We start from the raw sequence: 18049 nt of genomic DNA on the forward strand, positions 1-18049 counted from the left end.
AAAAAATGACAAGCAGGATGCTCTCAGAAAAACCTGGAAAGATTTACATGAACTGATACAAAATAAAGAGAACATTGTACACAGTAACAATAATATTATTCAATGATGAACTGTGAATGACTTAGCTATTCTCATCAATACAATGACCTAAGTCAATTCCAAAGGACTTACGATGAAAAATGCTACTCTCCTCCAGAAAAAGAACTAATGGAGTCTGAATGAAGGTTGAAGCATACTTTTTTTTATACTTTTTAAATTTTTATGGGTTTTTTTTTTTTTGGTCTGTGTTTTCTTTCACAAAAGGGCTAATATGGAAATATGTTTTACATGACTACATGTATAATCTATATAAAACTGCTTGCCTTCACAATGAGGTGGTAGGAAGGAGAAAATTTGGGACTCAAAATTTTAAAATGTGAATGTTAAAAAATTGTTTCTACATGTAATTATACATGCACATATGTATATGTTGGAATTTTTTTTTTAAGTGGCTAAAATGTCCACAGTCTTTGACCCAAAGATTCCACTGTTAGGCCTATATTCCAAGGAGTTCCAAGATAGAAAGGTTCCATATACACTAAAATATTTATAGCAGCATTTTTTTTTTTTAGTAATAGCAAAAAACTAGAACACCCCTTGAATGGGGAATGGCTAAAGTTGTGGCACGTGAATATAACAGCATATTATTATGCCTTAAGGAAGAATGACTATGAAAAATTCAAAAATGCATGGTAAGATATATGTGAACTGACATAAAGTGAAGAAAGCAGAACCAGAAAAATGCACATGATAACAAAGGGTACAAAGAAAGAACAAGAATAAAAACGGAAACAATGTTGTATAATTATAAGAACCAAGCTTTGGCCCAGAGAGAGATGAGAGAAGGCATCTTCCTGTTTTCTTTGCAGAAGTGGAGTATGTATATGGAGTAAGCATCTAACTTCTACCACAGTTACTTCCTCCACATATACTCTACAGTCTTGCTGTTCCTCACAACACGACATTCCATCTCTCTTCTCTGTCTCTGCCCTGGCTGGCCCCCATTGCTGGAAGACACTCCCTCCTCCCTGCAGCCTCTTAGCATCCCACATCCCCTGGTTCCTCCTAGGTCCAGCTGCCAGTGCTTTTCCCACCCATGTAACCTTGTGTCAATTGTCTTCCCATTGTCGTTGTCTCCCTGTTAAAATATAAGCTATTTGGGAGCGGTAACTATTGCAATTGTCTCTTTGTATCCCCAGCACCTAGCCCGGTGCCTGGCACATAGGAGGGCTTCATAAATACCCCTTCTCTTCTATACTACTGCACTTGGCGAAACCATGGATTCAATTGTCTCTATGATACCTCTGCCCCAAAAATCTCCAAACTTCCCTATTACTGTTGAGGTCAACACCATTTTCCTAGTTACCCAGGCTCACAACCTTGACTCCACTCTTTCATCCTATCAACTTTACCTTTGTAAAATCTCTCACATAAGCCCCCTTCCCTCCTCTAACACAGCCACCACCCTAGTAAAATCCCTCATCATTACATATCCGGACTACTGCAACAGCCTTCTGGTTGAGCTCCCTGCCTTATCTCTCCCTATTCTGGACCATCCTCTCCTCAGTTGCCAAATTAATCTTCCTAAAGCTCAGATCTGACCAAGTCACCCCTAACCCTAAATCAATAAACTCCAGTGGCACCCTACCACCCCAAGGATAAAACAAAAAACAAAACAATCTACCTCTCTGGCATTCAAAACCCGTTATAACCTGCCCCTCCTCAACTTCTCCAGTCTTCTTATATCTTATATCTCAGAACTCTGTGATCCCTTGACAATGACCTCCTTGCTGTTCCTTGGACTGGACACTCTAACTCCCAACTCTAGGCATTTTCACTTCTCGTCCATGGCTGAAATGGTCTCCTTCATCATCTATGCTTCCTGGCTTCCTTCAAGTCCCAGTTAAAATATCACCTCCTACAAGAAGCCTTTCCTGATCCCCCTTCGTGCTAGTCTCTTCCCTCTGCTGATGATCTCCAATTTATCCTGCAGACTTCTATGGCTGTACATAGTTGTTTAAATGCTGTCTTCCCCATTAGAACATGAACACCTCAACTGCAGGGACTATCTTTTGCCTTTCTTTGTACTCCTAGCACTTACCACAGTGCCTGGCACATACTAGGTGCTCCATAAAAGCTAACTGACTAATAAAAAGTAGCTACAAAATTTATTAAGAATAAATGCAAGGGTTTTTTTTAATTGGGAAAGAGGGAATACTGGCAATTGGAGGGATAAAAAAAAAGTGCTTCACTTAGAAAATGGCACTCAAGAATCGTTTTGGAGAAAACAAGGAATTCTAAGAGGGAGAAGTAAAATGATATGGTTTGCCTATGGCCACATAGCTACAATGACCTGGGTCCAATTCCCACCCCTGACACATGCTGGTTCTGTGATCCCATCGCATTCACTTAACCTTTGAGTGCTCCAGACAACTCAAGCCTCTAAACTGTACTGCAGTTGTAGCTCTGCTTTGGTAGAGGGAAATTCCTCTCCAATTCTGTATACCAACGAAATCACAGGCACAGTCCAAAAAACCTTATTTTAATGAACTATAAATGCCATCACAGCAAACTGCCAGCAGCAGCACCAGCAAAGAAGCTAGGTAGAGATCTTACACAAGGATGTTCTAAGTGGATTGGTGATCTCTAAAATTCCCTCTGTCAGGGATCAAGATGTAAAAATGAGGATTTTGTTTCTTAACTGTCCACCTGCTGCTACTCCTCCTCGTTCTTTCGTTCAAACAATCATCTCTATAGCAACTAACTGTTAAGAAATTTGTGGGTGGGAAGCATATGGTTTTTGGAAAATATGGGAAGCCAAGGATCTGAGCTACTTCATTCTTTAGTCTGTTACAAGGGATCACTGTTTTATCTACTAAATAAATGAGATAATTGGAAATAATTTGAAGGGGAGATGGCATAAAAATAAGGGAAAACAGTAAAAAGTAAAGGACAAAATGTGAAATTTGCATAATAAATGTATATATTAATACTAACTTTTTTAGGTTACAATGACATCTGGTGGTAAGATTTTTAAATCTGTCCTAAAATATCTGGAAACCTTTTTATTGTTATTTGTGAAATCAAACATAGAAGTTTTGAAAATATGAAAGACCAGAACCACACAGTCAATGTGACCCAGAAGGTTTTGCAATATTCGACTAAGATTGTCAGGTAAGCAATTTAGAAAATTTGGGTAAAAGAGACTTAAAAAGAAAGGCTTCACTGGTGACATAGCAACCACATTTTATCTGTTAAGCTTTCTTCTTTGAAATTCCTTCAATTCAACTGAAGTATTCATTCAAACCACTTTATATAAATGTCTTAAGTATGTGAAAGCCTGTTGTAAATCACAAAGTGTTATATACAAAGAAAGCAGTAATATCACCAATTATATTTTTTTTAATTTCCTCACAAATCCAGGATAACTTCGTTTCCTCCTTCTAAATGATTCAAAAAGAAAATGTTCTTATGACTCTATATATATCCTAAGGTGAAATGGCAGTGCTAACAATATAAAGTGATTATAATTTTATGCTACTATTACTTCCTTTGCTAATTAAAAATAGTACTTTCAAAATTTCAAACCTAAAAAAAATTCAATTAAAAGGACTTATAATTATCTTTTCATTAATTCAACAAGTATATTCATAGAAGTTATGAAAAGAAGTATGAAAGACTGTGGGGCATAAAAAGATGGTGTCTGTCCTTTACCCATACTTGACTTTAATGACCAATCATACCACATAAAACACAGCTTCCACTAACACAACATCTTCCTCTTGTCTCAATGACTGCTCTTTCACTGGCCTTTTGTCCTGCCCCCACCTCTTCAGCTGGGAAATTCCTGGTCTCCAGCTCTTCACCTCAATACACCAACCTCAAAGAACTCCTACACTCACTTCAACTAGGACTTAGATTCAAATGCCTAAATCTCCATTTAGCCCTGATACCTCGAGCTGCCTAGGACACCAACCTTAGATTAGATGTCCTTACACCTGAAGCTTAACTTGTTAAAAAACTGAACCAATTTAATTTCATACCCCACACCATGTCTTACCAACCTTCCCTTTGAGGGTATGACTATACCTCCCAGTTCATAAATTTTCGTGTTTGCAGTTAAAATGACTTCCTCTCCCTTTTATTTATCCCATCTCTCATACTAACAGGTTATTAATTCTATAAATTACCTCTCTAATGTCTCTTGGATATGACCAATCCTCTACACTTCTGCAAAAAGCATCCGTATTTTAGGCCTTCACACACACTCTTCTCACTAATGTGAATGCCATATACCACTGCCAAAACAATATTTTTCACTGTTTTCAACATCAATATTCCCCTGATCAGTAAGGGTAAAGAGAATAAGCATTTATTAAACCCCTATATGTGCCAGGACTTGCGTAACGCATTTTATAAATATTATCTCATTTGATCCTTACAATGACCCTGAAAATTAGATGCTATTATTATTCCCATTTCATGATTGAGAAAACTGAGGCACACAGAAATTAAGTGACTTGCCCAAGGTCACAGCTAGGAAATGTCTAAGGCTGCATATGCACTCAGGTCTTCCTGACTCCAAGCCCAGGGCTCTCTCTACTGGACCACCTAGCTGCCAAGAACTTATAGTAGTTCCCTACTACAAATGTCTCCTGAGACCTTCACTAACTTATCACTATTTAACCAAGTATTTCCTTACACCACAACAAAGCCCATCTTCTCCACCCAGTCTTGCTCTACTGACCCTCACACCTATCTTGTTCACTCCTACATCTGTTCAAAATGTTCTGTCTACCTGGAATACTCTCTTACCTCTTTTCCATTCCCTGGAGGCCAGGATCAAAACTCACCTTTCTCCAAGAAAGCTTTTCCAACTAACCCCATCAATTAATCAATCAACAAGCATGTATTAAGCACCTACTATGTGCATGACACCTACTAGGTGCTGGGAGATCCAGAGACAAAAACACAAAAGTCTCTGCCCTCAAAGAACTGACTTCCTATAGGGAATTACAATCTAAGCAGATACCAAATAAATATTTTCTCTAGGAGAGACAATGTAAATAGATATAAAATATAGAGTAAATGTAAGGTCACTGGCAGGGAGGGGCATAACTAGTAGTTGGGGGTATTAGAAAGACTTCATATAGAAGGCGTACCTGAAAGGCAGAGGTGAGAAGGGAGTGAATCACAAAGAGGGAGACAGATTGGGCAAAGGCAGAGAGGGGAGATGGAGTAGACTGAGTAGCCCAGTGTCTAGGATAGCAGGCTGCTAAACCCATGGGGAACAAACAGGTTTTCATAGGCTGAACGCTACTTCAAGTTCCATCTCAGAAGGTTTCAAGACTCATTTTTTGGTGTGAAGTCACATGAGACTTTCAATAAATATCTGATTGGTGTTTCTCCCAAACTAATATATTAATATAAATAAGGATTTAAAATACTAAACAGAAGCCCAAGGAGCTTCTTGAGCAAGCAGGGGAGTGACATGGTCAGGCCTGCGCTATGAGAATTCACTTTGGCAACTGCACATGAAAAATGGACCAGAGAGAGAGGAAACTGGAGGCAGGGACAATCATTAGGAGACTATTGAATGATAATCATTCATTCACCCTGCTGAGTAGGACAACAGTGTGGTACAGAGTGGGCACACTGGCACACATTGCTAATCCCACTCCCAGAGAAGGGGAGGCTGGCAGATCTCTGAAGCTGGGGAGCTCCAAGCTAAAAGTGAATGGGAGCCTGTGTGAAATCCTGTATCACGATGGTGAGCCCTATGGAGAGGGGGCTCCCAGGTGACCTAAGGCAAATCAGCCCTGATTGGAAATAGAGCAGGTCAAAGGTCCTATGCCAATAATTATTAGAAGAAGGTCTGTGAATAGCCCTTGTATTTACAGACTGGGTGAGATGGGGAAAGGAAGGGAGGGAGGGAGGGAGGGAGGGAGGAAGAGGAGGAGGGGGGAAATTAAAAAGAGATGGTATAGGATAGAGCCAGAAATCCCATTGGGATCCAAAGGCTGACAGCAGTTACTAGTCTAGGTGAGTTTAGTAAGGTTATTTCCCTTTACTGAGGCTCAGTTTTGTCCTCTGCAAAACACTTAATACTACTATCTGCCTCATGGGATCACTGAGGGAAAAGTAAACCTTAAAGTTCTATAGAAATGTGAACCATAACTGTGTTCTCTAATACATGCTGGATATGACATTTTTTCCCTCACTTTCCACTCTTTGATGGCACAGAATGTCTCTTCTATCCATCCATCCATCCATCCATCTCTATCATACCTAGAGCTGCCAAACTGATACTCCTAAAGCACAAGTCTGACCATATTACTCTCCTACTCAATAAACTCCAATTGCTCCCTATTACTTTTAGGGTCAAATGCAAATACAGCTGTTCGGCATTTAAAGACTTTCAAAACCTGATACCAATCTATTTTTTTTTCAGTTTTAAAAATATAATGCACCTCCATGCACTCGAAGGCCTTGCTGTTCATCCCATACAGCCCCCCATCTCTTTCCTTGGCCATGCCTATGAGCTCCTCTTCACCTTCACATCACATCTTAGAATCCTCATTTCTTTCAAAGACCAGCTCCAGTCCAGTCCACCTTCTACCGGAGGCATTTCTTAGCTCATTTTCCCATCTCACCCCCTTCCAAATATACTTACATGTATATACAGGTGTATATGTTGTCTCCCCTGACAGAATGTAAGTTCTCTAAGGGCAGGTTCTATTTCATTTTTGTTTTTGTACCCCTAGTGCCTAGCATATAGTAGGCATGCAATAAATGCTTGTTGATAGATTCTATTTCTTTGGCCTCTTTGTAACTAATGCACTTAAAAATTATTTCACTTAATAAAAGAGAATTCATTTAATAACAAAGTAATTAATTTACTTAATAAAAGATGTGTTCCTAAAGACTAGTTGGTAAAACAAACTTCTGTGGTGGAAATGAATACTACTTTCTCAATTTAAAATTTCAGAGATTCCTAGAGGAAAATTTTTGACCCAAATTAAATGGACTACTTACTGCCCTCAAAAGCAATCAACACTCTTGTGACAGGCAAAAATTAGTTTTAGCTGACAGACGTTAGCAAAAGACTGACCTCAAAAAAGAAAAGGGGGCTTCCACACACACCCCATGTCCCTTCTGGCTCCATTCTCATACCCATGTGTGTATGACCTCATGCACACTTAGAGGGTGTTCAATAAATACTTAATGTTCCTCCCATAACATAGTGATCCAAATACAGGCCACACTATTTCTCCAATTCTGACTGCAGCCTGAAATCACACTTAGAACCATACACAAAGCATAAGTCTCACCTCTCTGGGAGCAGAAGCACAAACAGCCTTCCCACCATCCCACACACACCCCGGAAGAGTCTCTACCACATGCTGTGGCTGCTGCTGCTGCACAGTAAGGGAGATTGGGTCTCTTCAGCTTGCATACTTCAAACAAAAGCCTTCATCTAGTTACCTACTGCAAAGACCATCAACTCTTTCCCCCTACAGATATTTCAAATGCCCCTTCAAAGTTAAAAAACAATCCTTTTCTTCTTTCCTAATTGATTCTATCATATTTCCCACAGCAGCTGTTTCAAACCTCTTCTCTCAAGTCCACCCCATCCTTTCTCTCTGCACAGGGACTCACTAAGTCTTTACTGAGAAAAAAAAGAGGCTCTCCATCGTTAAGTACCTGTTCACCCCTAAAAACCCTTCTCCAAACATCCTCCATTCGATCTTCCTTTGCTACAATCTCTATCTCTAACCAGCTCAGCTACTCACCATATATATGGGTTTCAGAAAATCATAACCTCTCTGGACCTCAATTTTCTCCTCTGAAAAATGAGGAGGCTGCACAGATGGTCTCTAGATGTGTCTTCCAGCTCTTTAATCCTTCCTAAGGTCAATCCCTCTACTTGTGCATTTGATCCCAGACCTATCCATCCCCTCAGTTTTTCCCTTCCATCATTCCCTCTTTCTTTCATCTTCAATCTCCCCTAATCTATTTGCACCTTCCCTGAAGCCTAACTGGGTCTCCCAAATCCTTAAAGACTTTCACTTCACTCTGCCGTCTACCCTCAAACTATTATGCTCTCTACACTCTTCACCCTCCTTCACTCATTTCCCAACACCTTATAATCTACCTTCAGACTCAATGACCCATTAAAATTAAACTACTCATTCCAAGACAGCTACAGTCTCTAAACTGCCAGACCTGATGACCTATTCTCAGTTAAGTCCTTCACCTCTCAGACATGGCTGCAGATTTTAATAATGTTGTTGGTCATACGGTCTACTAGGAGATATGCCCCTCCTGAATACTCTCATCCCTTGGCTCTGTGACACTGCTCTCTCCTACCTATCCAAAACCTTCTTGTCTTCCTTTGTTTCACCATCCTCCATCCACTGTTCATTTAGAATAGGGAAAATAGGGCTCTGTCCTGGGCCCTCTTCTCTATAAATTTTCTAACTTGGTAATCTCAATTCTCATGGGTTCAATTACCATCTCTATTCAGATAATTCCCAGTTCTATATATCCAGTCCTGATCTTCCAGGCTCATGTCACCAATTTCCTGTTGGACAACTCATCTTAAATTTCACTCAAGCATCTTCATTCCCACAAGTCTTTCTCCCAGACCCACTCTAGTCCTTTTCCTACCTTCCCTAGGTCTATTGAAAGCATCAGCCTTCTAGGTGCTCAGGTTCCTAAACCTAGAGTTACCCTGTGCTCCTCACTCTCACACAGCCCACTCCCCAATCTTGTCCTTTCTACCTCCACAGCAGGGCTCCCAGCCACCCACGGAGCCCCCGCCTAGCTCAGGCCTAGCTCATCACTGTTCTGGCCTCATTTCTCACCATCCCAAACCACTCTCCACAAAACCATCCAGTTCATGTCATCCCTTTACTCAAAGCTCGTCTCCCCATTACTGTCTAGGATCAAACAGGACTTCCTCTGAGGTCCTTCGGAGCTCCTCCTAGCCTGGCACCATTCCACTTCTGCCTCCCCTCTGCACTGGGCGGTTCAGCCAAGCCAGGCTTCTTGGGGCTCACACCTAACACGCCACCTCCCAGGCTCTGCAATGGCTGTCCCCATGACTGGACTGCATTCCTTCCTCTAGGCCGCTTTTTGGACTCACTGGTCTCCTTCAAAACTCAATTCAATTACCACCTTCTACCTGAAACAATTATTACCTTCTACCTGAGACCTTTTCTAATTTTCCTACCCCCCAAGGGCCAAGTGCTTTTCCCACCAAGGTAAATTTGAATATCTTTATACGTGTTTTGTCTATATGGTTAGTTCTGTTATAACACTTGCTTTGAAAATGTAAATTTGTTCCAACGTTATTGATATATTAGGGAACAACTTAAGCATAATGAGAATTTCTGCAAATTTCACATCTGGTTATGCAGGATTTCAAGAATACAGAAAATGGCACCACTCCACAATAACTCACAAGCTGCAAACCTTCTGATTTTTTCAAAATAAAGTGTCATATTTCCTGTAAATCTCCTTGGAGAGTAGGAACGGTGGGGAGAAGAGAGTTGGTCTTCACCCATTCAATCCACTCCCTACCCCACCTACTGGCATGGCTGGGGGGTGTCCAATGGGAGCCTATTGGAACTTCAGCACTTTCAAGCTGCTGCCAGCCCATCCTCTTGTCCACAGATGTCAACTTTGCCAGTTCTCCTTGAGGGAGCAGTGGGAACCCACCCCAGGTACAGCCCAAGGCCTCAGACACAGACATTATTTAATGTCGTATTTATGTGTTTCTCAACCGTGTAACAGGTATAAAACTGTGCTAGCCTTTTTTTAGGTTTCTATTTTTTTTTAATGTGTCACTGACAAAATTTTGAGTGCTGTATCTCTAAACTCCATTTGGCCCATAAGCGGTGCGGTTTTCATTACATGATTTTTCATAACTCAGTGATTTTTAGGAATACGTGTCAAGTTTTAACAGAACTGACCTTACTTAGACATATACATATTGTCCCCTCCCACAATATAAGGTACTTGAGGGTGCTTAACATGTTTGCTAACTTCCAAATCTCTACATCTGTTCTGAACTCTAGTCCCACACTGCCAGTTCCCTCCTAGGCCACTCCACTAGGATGTCCCTCAGGGATTTCAAACTTAACATTTCCATCTTTTTCTCTTGAAACTGCCTTTCCTCCAAACCTTGCTACTTCTATTGAGGGTACCACCATTCTTCCAGTTTGCAATGCCAGCACCATTTTTGACACCTCCCACCCTCACCATCAACATTCAATCAACAGCCAGGTCCTAGAAAGTCTGATCACCATAACTCTCATACATAGCCCTTTGCTTTTCCATGTACGCAGACATGACCCAGAACCATCTCCTCACACCCACACTACTACCCTGGCCTCCTAAGTTAGTCTTCCTGCTTCTGGTTTCACATCTCCAATCCGTCCTCTTCACCAGGGCCAAACTGCTTTCTAAAAGCACAGGTCTGACCACAGCATGCCCTTGCTTCACACTCTCCTGCAGCGGTTCCCTCCCCCTTGCCTCTAGAATAAAAATACAAACACTTCTCTTTGGCACAATCGCCCCGCCTTTCACAACTGATTTCACATTAACTTCCAATCAGTCAACAGGCATTTACTAAGCACCTACTGTGTGCCAGGCAGTGTGCCATGTGCTGAGGATGCAAAGAAAAGCAAAACAATCCTTGCTTTTAAGGAGTTTACATTCTATTGGGAGGGACAACATGTACAACAGTGCATATGCAAGCTATGTACGGTAAATGGCAGGTAATTTCTGGAAGTGGAGGGAGACTGGGGGCAGCCCTCATTCCCACTGGCAGCCAGAGCAAGGCAACTGGTTCACCTTATATGCCATCAGTGCATTTCAAAGCATTCAAAGTTGGACAGTCTCAGTCTAACTCCCTCATTTTACTAATAAGGAAACTGAGGCCCAGAGAGACAGTGTGACAGAGATGGGATCTCATCTAGGGTTTTCTCGCTCCATATGCTATGCACTCCATCATAGCACCTCAACAACATTTGCCTCTGACAGGAAACAGAGGCACTGAACTGAAACGCACCATCTCTAACCATCACAGATTGTTCACTGTTAGTCCAGCCCTGTACCTTTTGTGCATGGAAGCACTACACTGTCCAAGAATGGAATCAAGCGGTGCAGGAATTCTCTCTCACAAGCTGCACCTGCTCTTTCCAGGATGACAGGCATGATCTAGGTTTCCGTCCTCGTGCTGACACTTACTATTCAACATCTGGTATTGTTTTGTCATGATGACAGTCATTCTTTAACTACATCCACTTAACTTACAGCAAGGTTGTTAGATGGAGGGAATGCAGATATTTATTAACTACTATGTGTGAAGTATTGAGGAACCAAGGACAGAAACCAAAGTTCCCCTTCTCACTAAGCTTCCACCGTGTCAGAAATGTCATCTCCAAAATCGACCCGTGAGCTCTCAGCCCTCTGCTCTCTCTCCTCCCACCCCTTCTCAGGTAGTAGATCACCAGGCAGAGGGAGAAGGGGGCAAGGAGAAGGAAAGGCACCAGAAAAGTCACAATGCAGGACCCAACTCCAGGTGCTACATACTTTGCCAAGGTCCCAATTTTTCCACCATAAAAATGAACCAATTACCTTACTCACTTATATAAGATCATTATCAACATATAAAACTGTTTGTTAGCACCAATACTAACAGGATTCCATATGGAAAGACAGCCAGAGCCAAACTAGGGGCTGAATAAAACAAAGAAATGATAAACATTCATAAAACCTTAAAGAAAAAGCATTTAGGGATCCTACCTTGGCAAAAACCCAGGTAAAAGCTTCTGGGAAGCTGAAGCTTAAAGGTTCCCAAAGATTCCACGTCAAGGTCCCTGTTATCCTGCAGCGCCTACATTCCAGTCAAACTGGATGCTCCTGGAGGCAGGGGCTGCTTCTTGTCCTTCTCTGAATACTCTCACTTAGCCCAGAAAGCCCATATTAAACACTTAATGAATGCTTGTCACCCAACTCCCTGCATCCTGACTCCGAGCTGTTTTTTTGCACAGGCTGCTCTCCAGGGATGTAAGGCACCAGCTCCTCGCCTCCCATCTTAGAATCACCGGCTGCATTTCAAACTCCGATCGGGGCCACCTCGGACAGAGCCCTGCATGGCCTCCTGGTTGGTAGTGCTTCTCTCCCTCCTGAAATTGCTACGTAATTTACGTAGTAAATTACTATTGACCTTTCTAACACCTGTCCCCACACAATGGAAGGGCCTTGAGGGCAGGCACTGGTTTTCATTTTTGTCTTAAGATACCCAGTCGCTAGGACAGTACCCTGTACCTTGTAGGCACTTAATATGTTTAATTTCAAGACATTTCATTATTGAAGTGCAGCCCACATTCAAACCAATGGTATTTGTGCAAAGACTGTTGGGAGCGGATCATGACTCAAATCCCAACTATACCCCTCACTACTCATGTAACCTTGGACACGTCACTTCCCCATTCTGGGGCTCAGTTTCCTTATTTGTTAAATGAAAGATTGGATTAGATGATTCGTCTCTTTCAGTTCTATGATTCTACAATAATTACATTTTGTTTTCCTCTCAGTCATTCTGTGAGGTAGGTACCTTGAATAATATTATCCTCATTTTCCAAATAAAGAAACTGAGTCTCAGAGAAGCTGAGTGACCTACCCAATGTCACATCCTCAACTGGGAAGTCAGGATTTGGGCCTAGATCTCCTGACTCATCTCTGTGCCTTGCACAGACAAAATGTTTAGCTATTAAATTGAATCTTTCCCCTATACCACGGTATTTCTCTATTTTTCTCCTGAATCTCCAAGTACAGACAATAAATATCGATCTAGGTGGACTGCCAGCACTTCAAAAACCAAACTCCTCATCATTGCCACAAAACCTGCTCTCCCTGCTAACGCACTCATTTCTCAGCTTTTCTGCCAACCTCCAGTTCCCAGTTATCCAGACTTGCAGGCTCAGAATGCATCCTGGCCCCCGTGTGGATGCCAGTCTTATCACTCCAAGCCCTTTACACCTGGAGTTCCACATGTGTTCTCCACTTTCCATTCTGCTTGTAACCAGAGTTCAGGCATTACCTCAAGACCTTTGATCTAAAGTTCACAACAGTTTTCACTCCTTCAATCCTAAACACTCTTGCCAGAATAACCTTTTTAAAGCAAAACTGTGATTATGTTCTTGCCTTTTGTGAATTGGGGAGGTAAATTATTCCCTTTTTTTCCTGATAGAAAAAACAACAACAACAAAAAGCCTGTTTGATATGAATTATCTTTCCCTTCTCCTCTTTGGAAAGATAGAAAGGAAGTATCTAATTAGCCAGTGATTAACTAGAGCAATGAGTGGGACACAAAAAGCCTACCACAAATTTATAGAGATTACCAACCGGCCAAGAGTATTACATAAGACTGCAAAAAACCTGTAAGTCATATAGCTTGCCTTCTCAAGAGATGGGGGAGGGGTGGGAGGGACAGAATTTGGGACCTAAAATTTTTAAAAATGAAAATGACAATTATTTTTAAAAACATAACTGGGAAACATTTAACAAAATAAATAATATATATTCAGCAGATGCAGAAAAGTAGTCAGCAATTGGATATGACAAGTCTCTGAACTGAGGAAACCAAGCTGGCCCATGGGGCTCAATGATCTTTTTGTTAGAATAGAGTAAGAAAGCAGTGAGCTTCTTGGATCGCTTCTGAGAAAACGCTAATTCCCCTAAAGATACTGTGATAGCTTAGGGCATCTTTACCCAGTCAGTCTTCTACTAAAAAACTAAAAACATTTAAAATTTCCTCACTGTATACCAAATAAAATACAACCTCTCCCTGGCATTCAATACTCCCAAACTATCCCTCCAGCCTAAGGTCCCACTACTCTTCCTTACACACTCTATCTTCCTGACAAACTATCCTTGCCACTAACACAAACTCTCTTGCCTTCTTGCCACTGCTTACTCTATTTCATCTGCCTCTCTCATCAGGTCAAAACTGCACTGATTCCTTAGATCTCACCTCAGTTCAAATGCCACTGAAGGCTTCTGCCTGGCTGTGGGAAAGGACCCAGAGCCTGGAGGCTCTGCTCTGCCTATGGGCCTGTCAGGGAGGCACAGTATGACAGCTGGGAACTTTCTTGAGAAACACAAAGCCTTCCCTCTGCCCCTAGCCAGAAGTAATTTACCCTTCTTCTACAGTCCCATAGCATTTTGTTTGTACTTCTCTTATGGTATTTATCACATTTTTATCTTTAAATTATAGTAATTTGAACATATCTTATCTTTCCTAAAATGTCAATGCCCAGTTCATTGTCCTATACGTAAAAGTTCACATTTTATATAGTACTCTGAGGTTTGCAAAGCACATTATAACCCATCATTCGATTTTCAGTACAGCTCTGTAAGGAATGTACTCCTTTCATTCCCCTTTTACAAGTGAGAAAATGGGGCCAGAAAAAAAAATTATATGATCTGTCCAGATATATAGCCAATGGATTCAAGCTAGGAACTGAACCAGGGTCTTCCTAATGAAGCCTAGCATTCTAACCCTTAGATCACTCTGCTTCTGTGTGAGAAACACTATTGAATAAATGAATGTTATATCACCTAGTTCTGTTATTTTTCATAACAGGAGGGAATTTATTCTGGCAGTTTATATTACACAAAGTGAACCAAGGTTTGTAATATTCAACCCCTAGGTTAGTTCATGAATAAAGGTAGGGTTTTTCTGATCCTTAATCTCTTCTAGAATGTCACAGGGTTTTAAATCAGGGAGATCAATTCAATTTAACAACAAGTACAGAGATTACTATGTATGTGCACCAAGGAGGATATAAAAGTATTACAACAAAATCTTCAATGAATGTTTGCAAGAAAATAATTGTTCATGAAGGAATCTGAAAATACAAAAGAAACTATATGCCAAAATGAGTATTACAGACCCTAAGAAGTATGGAAGGTCAGAAGTGGAGAGTTCCACGGAAGCTCAAGTTATTAAGAAAGCTTTCACTAAACAGATAAAATCTGAAGGACAACAGGATTTGGATAGGGAAGATAATGCATATTGGACTTAACCTATCCTATTTTAAGTACAGATTTCTGTAGAGATTTGTATAGTGAAGCTTTCCCTACCTTTACAATGCTGTGCATTAAATACTGAACAATATTTGGAGACGGGCATTTTTTTTAGGTAATGTAATTTTTAGTACTTGATTAATAAATTTTAAATGCTGTTAACAAAAAAGTACGTAAACCTAAAATTTTAATTTTAGTTTGAATTTTAATTTAGTTCAATTTTATAGTCAGTTTATAACTTTTATAGTTCTACGACATCTGGCCAAAATCTAGGACACACTGACAAAGCAACACAGCCCCATCCTATATAGTTCCTATTATAACAGAAAGACTGTACAAAGACTGAGGCTTTTCCTTAATGTGGGACATAATCTCAACGAGTCCAGTGTTTTATTCACCGGGTCCCTATGTTGCCTCTAGATGAAAGCAATATCTTACTCTTAGGATTATATATGCATACATATATGTTATGCATATATGCACATGTGCATTATGTATGTGTGTACATACATGTGGGCTATGTAGCTCTCAGTTTCATGAAAATGTGGGGTTTCATCAAGCTATCCACAAGTCCAGACTTGGGATGAGAAGTTGAGGCACCATCACCACTCTCTGCTGTACTTAGATCTTGAAAACACCAGTTTGCTTCTTCCTACCTGTCGCTGACATCACACCCAGCTTCCTGTCCCAAAGACTGGTGACATCTATCAGAGGCTTCTGGTTGTACTATTCTTCTAGGCTAGAACAGGATAAAGAATTAAATGAAATGAATTCTGCTCACTGAGCTAACCCTTCAGAACTAAGATGCAATGCCCTACATGTAGCCTTTAAAAGGGACACTATTAAGTTCCAGTCATCCTAGTTCTGGTCAAGTATTACAAGTATCTGATTCCTAAAATTTACTTATCAGTTTTGCTCAAACTTTCTACATCCAGGTTGATGAGTAACCTTTATTTGAACCCTTCCCTTAATGAGTTCTTTGCATACATCATAATTAATCTTCCATTCATAAAATTTAATTATCCAAGTACATATACTACTTGCGCCTCGTATTTAGTGGTTTTGTCAACCTTTGTTGGATTATGTTCCAACCATGTCCTAGGCCTATCTTTTAGTTAAAAGGTTAAAAAAGAGGATTCATTTACTGCAAAACAACTTTCAGCAATGGTTATTAAAATCCTCCTTGTTAAAAAGAGAAAGCAAGGGAGGAGAAAGGAAAGACCCATGAGACAAATCCCTCAAGTCCACCGTTACTGTGTTAAATGGTTGCTATGTAATACTGTAGCTTTGTTACTGGGCAGTAACTAGGAAGCTGGAGTAACAAACAGGCTAACAAATGGACATAAAGCTCTAATGATTGAGGTGATCAAAATAAGAGTTTCAAAAATATTTTCAAATTGTTATTTTGTATTAAAAAACACATTACCTAATACATCTTTTTTAAAAATTAGCATTAGATGCAGAAACATGTTTCTGAGCAAAATTTCAGAATTTGCTTCTCTGAAGATTTTTAAGAAAAAGCTCTTGGAGTGGGGGGGGGGCTGGGGAGAAAAGGCTTTAGATGCACCACTTCCTGGAACAGAAATGGACTAGATGATCCATTAGGTTCCTCAATACCATGATTTATACTTATTCATAATTCATGAGTCATATAGCAATTGAGAGTTTGCTGTTTTTCCTATCCTTTAAGCTTGCTTTTCCTGCCCCAGGCTAAACAAAAACATTACTAAATTTGATAGTTATAATTTCCTCCATGACATCAGAAGCTTAGTTGAAAGAAATGTGGGCAATCTGAGCAGACTCCAAACTTAAGGGAGCCAGATAAGGATATAAATGCTAATAGACATGAAATAAATTCTTAATTAACCTTACAATACAATCTAAATATAATCTGATATTCAATAAATATTGTTACAGTTAGAATTGTGATCACAGAGGAAAATGAAAAGATAAAATTCTTAAGATTCTAGGTTCACTTTTGGAAAAAATATTTAATTTACACTTTTTCATGTTACAAAACAATAACTAATGAAAAGGTAAGAGAACGACCAAATTCCCAACCCTAATCTACTTGGAGCAGCAACCCTGAGGGAATCTTCATTGGGGCTATTACCATGGGAAAGTCTCACATTTTTCTAAACTTTCTAGGAACAGGAACTTTTCCTCCCAGTTCTAACAAATTCCTTTTCTTTACACTCTCTTTTTTCTTTCACTTATGACTCTTCCTCATTTACTTTTTCTACTTTCAACTTTCTCTAATACCACTAAACAGAGAGCAAGGCAAGGAAAGAAGGGATGTTGGGTAGAGAAGAGAAAAACACTACATGGACATTCACATTCACCATCATCCAACATTTATTTAGCTGCATAAGGCATTGAAGATACAAAAAGGTTTCATACATGTTCACTATCCTCAAGGACTTTACAATCTAGTTAGAGAAACAGGACATAGACATAAAAAAATAAATAACAATACAAAGTAACTTGGGCCAACTGCCAAACAAGGGTTAGACTAGGGCAGCTCCTGGATGGTGCAACAGAGAGACATACTTCAGCTGGGCAGGAAAGTGGGAGAAAGCCTTCCAAGCTTGAGGAAGAGTTTGAATCAGCAAAGGCAAAAAGGTAGAAGGCACAGGCCGCGTACACAGTGAATGACCCATGTGGTGGGAGCATAATGTTCACATTAGAATAACATGGCTGGAAACACAGGTCGAAGATTGAGTAGGGCTTGGAATGTGAGACTAAGGATTTTGAACTTTATGCAGTAGTAACCACTTAAGGTGTGTATGTGAGTGTGTGCATGCATACACCTGTATAGGCATTTGTACACATAAATATACATATATTTGTATGTATGTGTGTTTATACATATTCAATATATAATAAATTTGAGAATAATAACGCTGGC

General features: G+C 40.2%; 1 protein-coding gene across 1 annotated transcript in view; it reads right to left on the minus strand.

Moving 5' to 3' along the window:
* CEP83 (centrosomal protein 83) overlaps positions 1 to 18049 on the minus strand; it is a 113391-nt gene that overhangs the window by 91445 nt on the left and 3897 nt on the right. Inside the window, 1 exon segment of the mRNA XM_021006437.2 lies at positions 15798 to 15880. The gene's annotated coding sequence lies outside the window, so the exon portion shown is untranslated.

The sequence above is a fragment of the Phascolarctos cinereus genome, unplaced genomic scaffold (assembly GCF_003287225.1).
Source record: "Phascolarctos cinereus isolate Bilbo 61053 unplaced genomic scaffold, phaCin_HiC Scaffold_1;HRSCAF=81, whole genome shotgun sequence".
Taxonomy (NCBI): Eukaryota; Metazoa; Chordata; class Mammalia; order Diprotodontia; family Phascolarctidae; genus Phascolarctos; species Phascolarctos cinereus.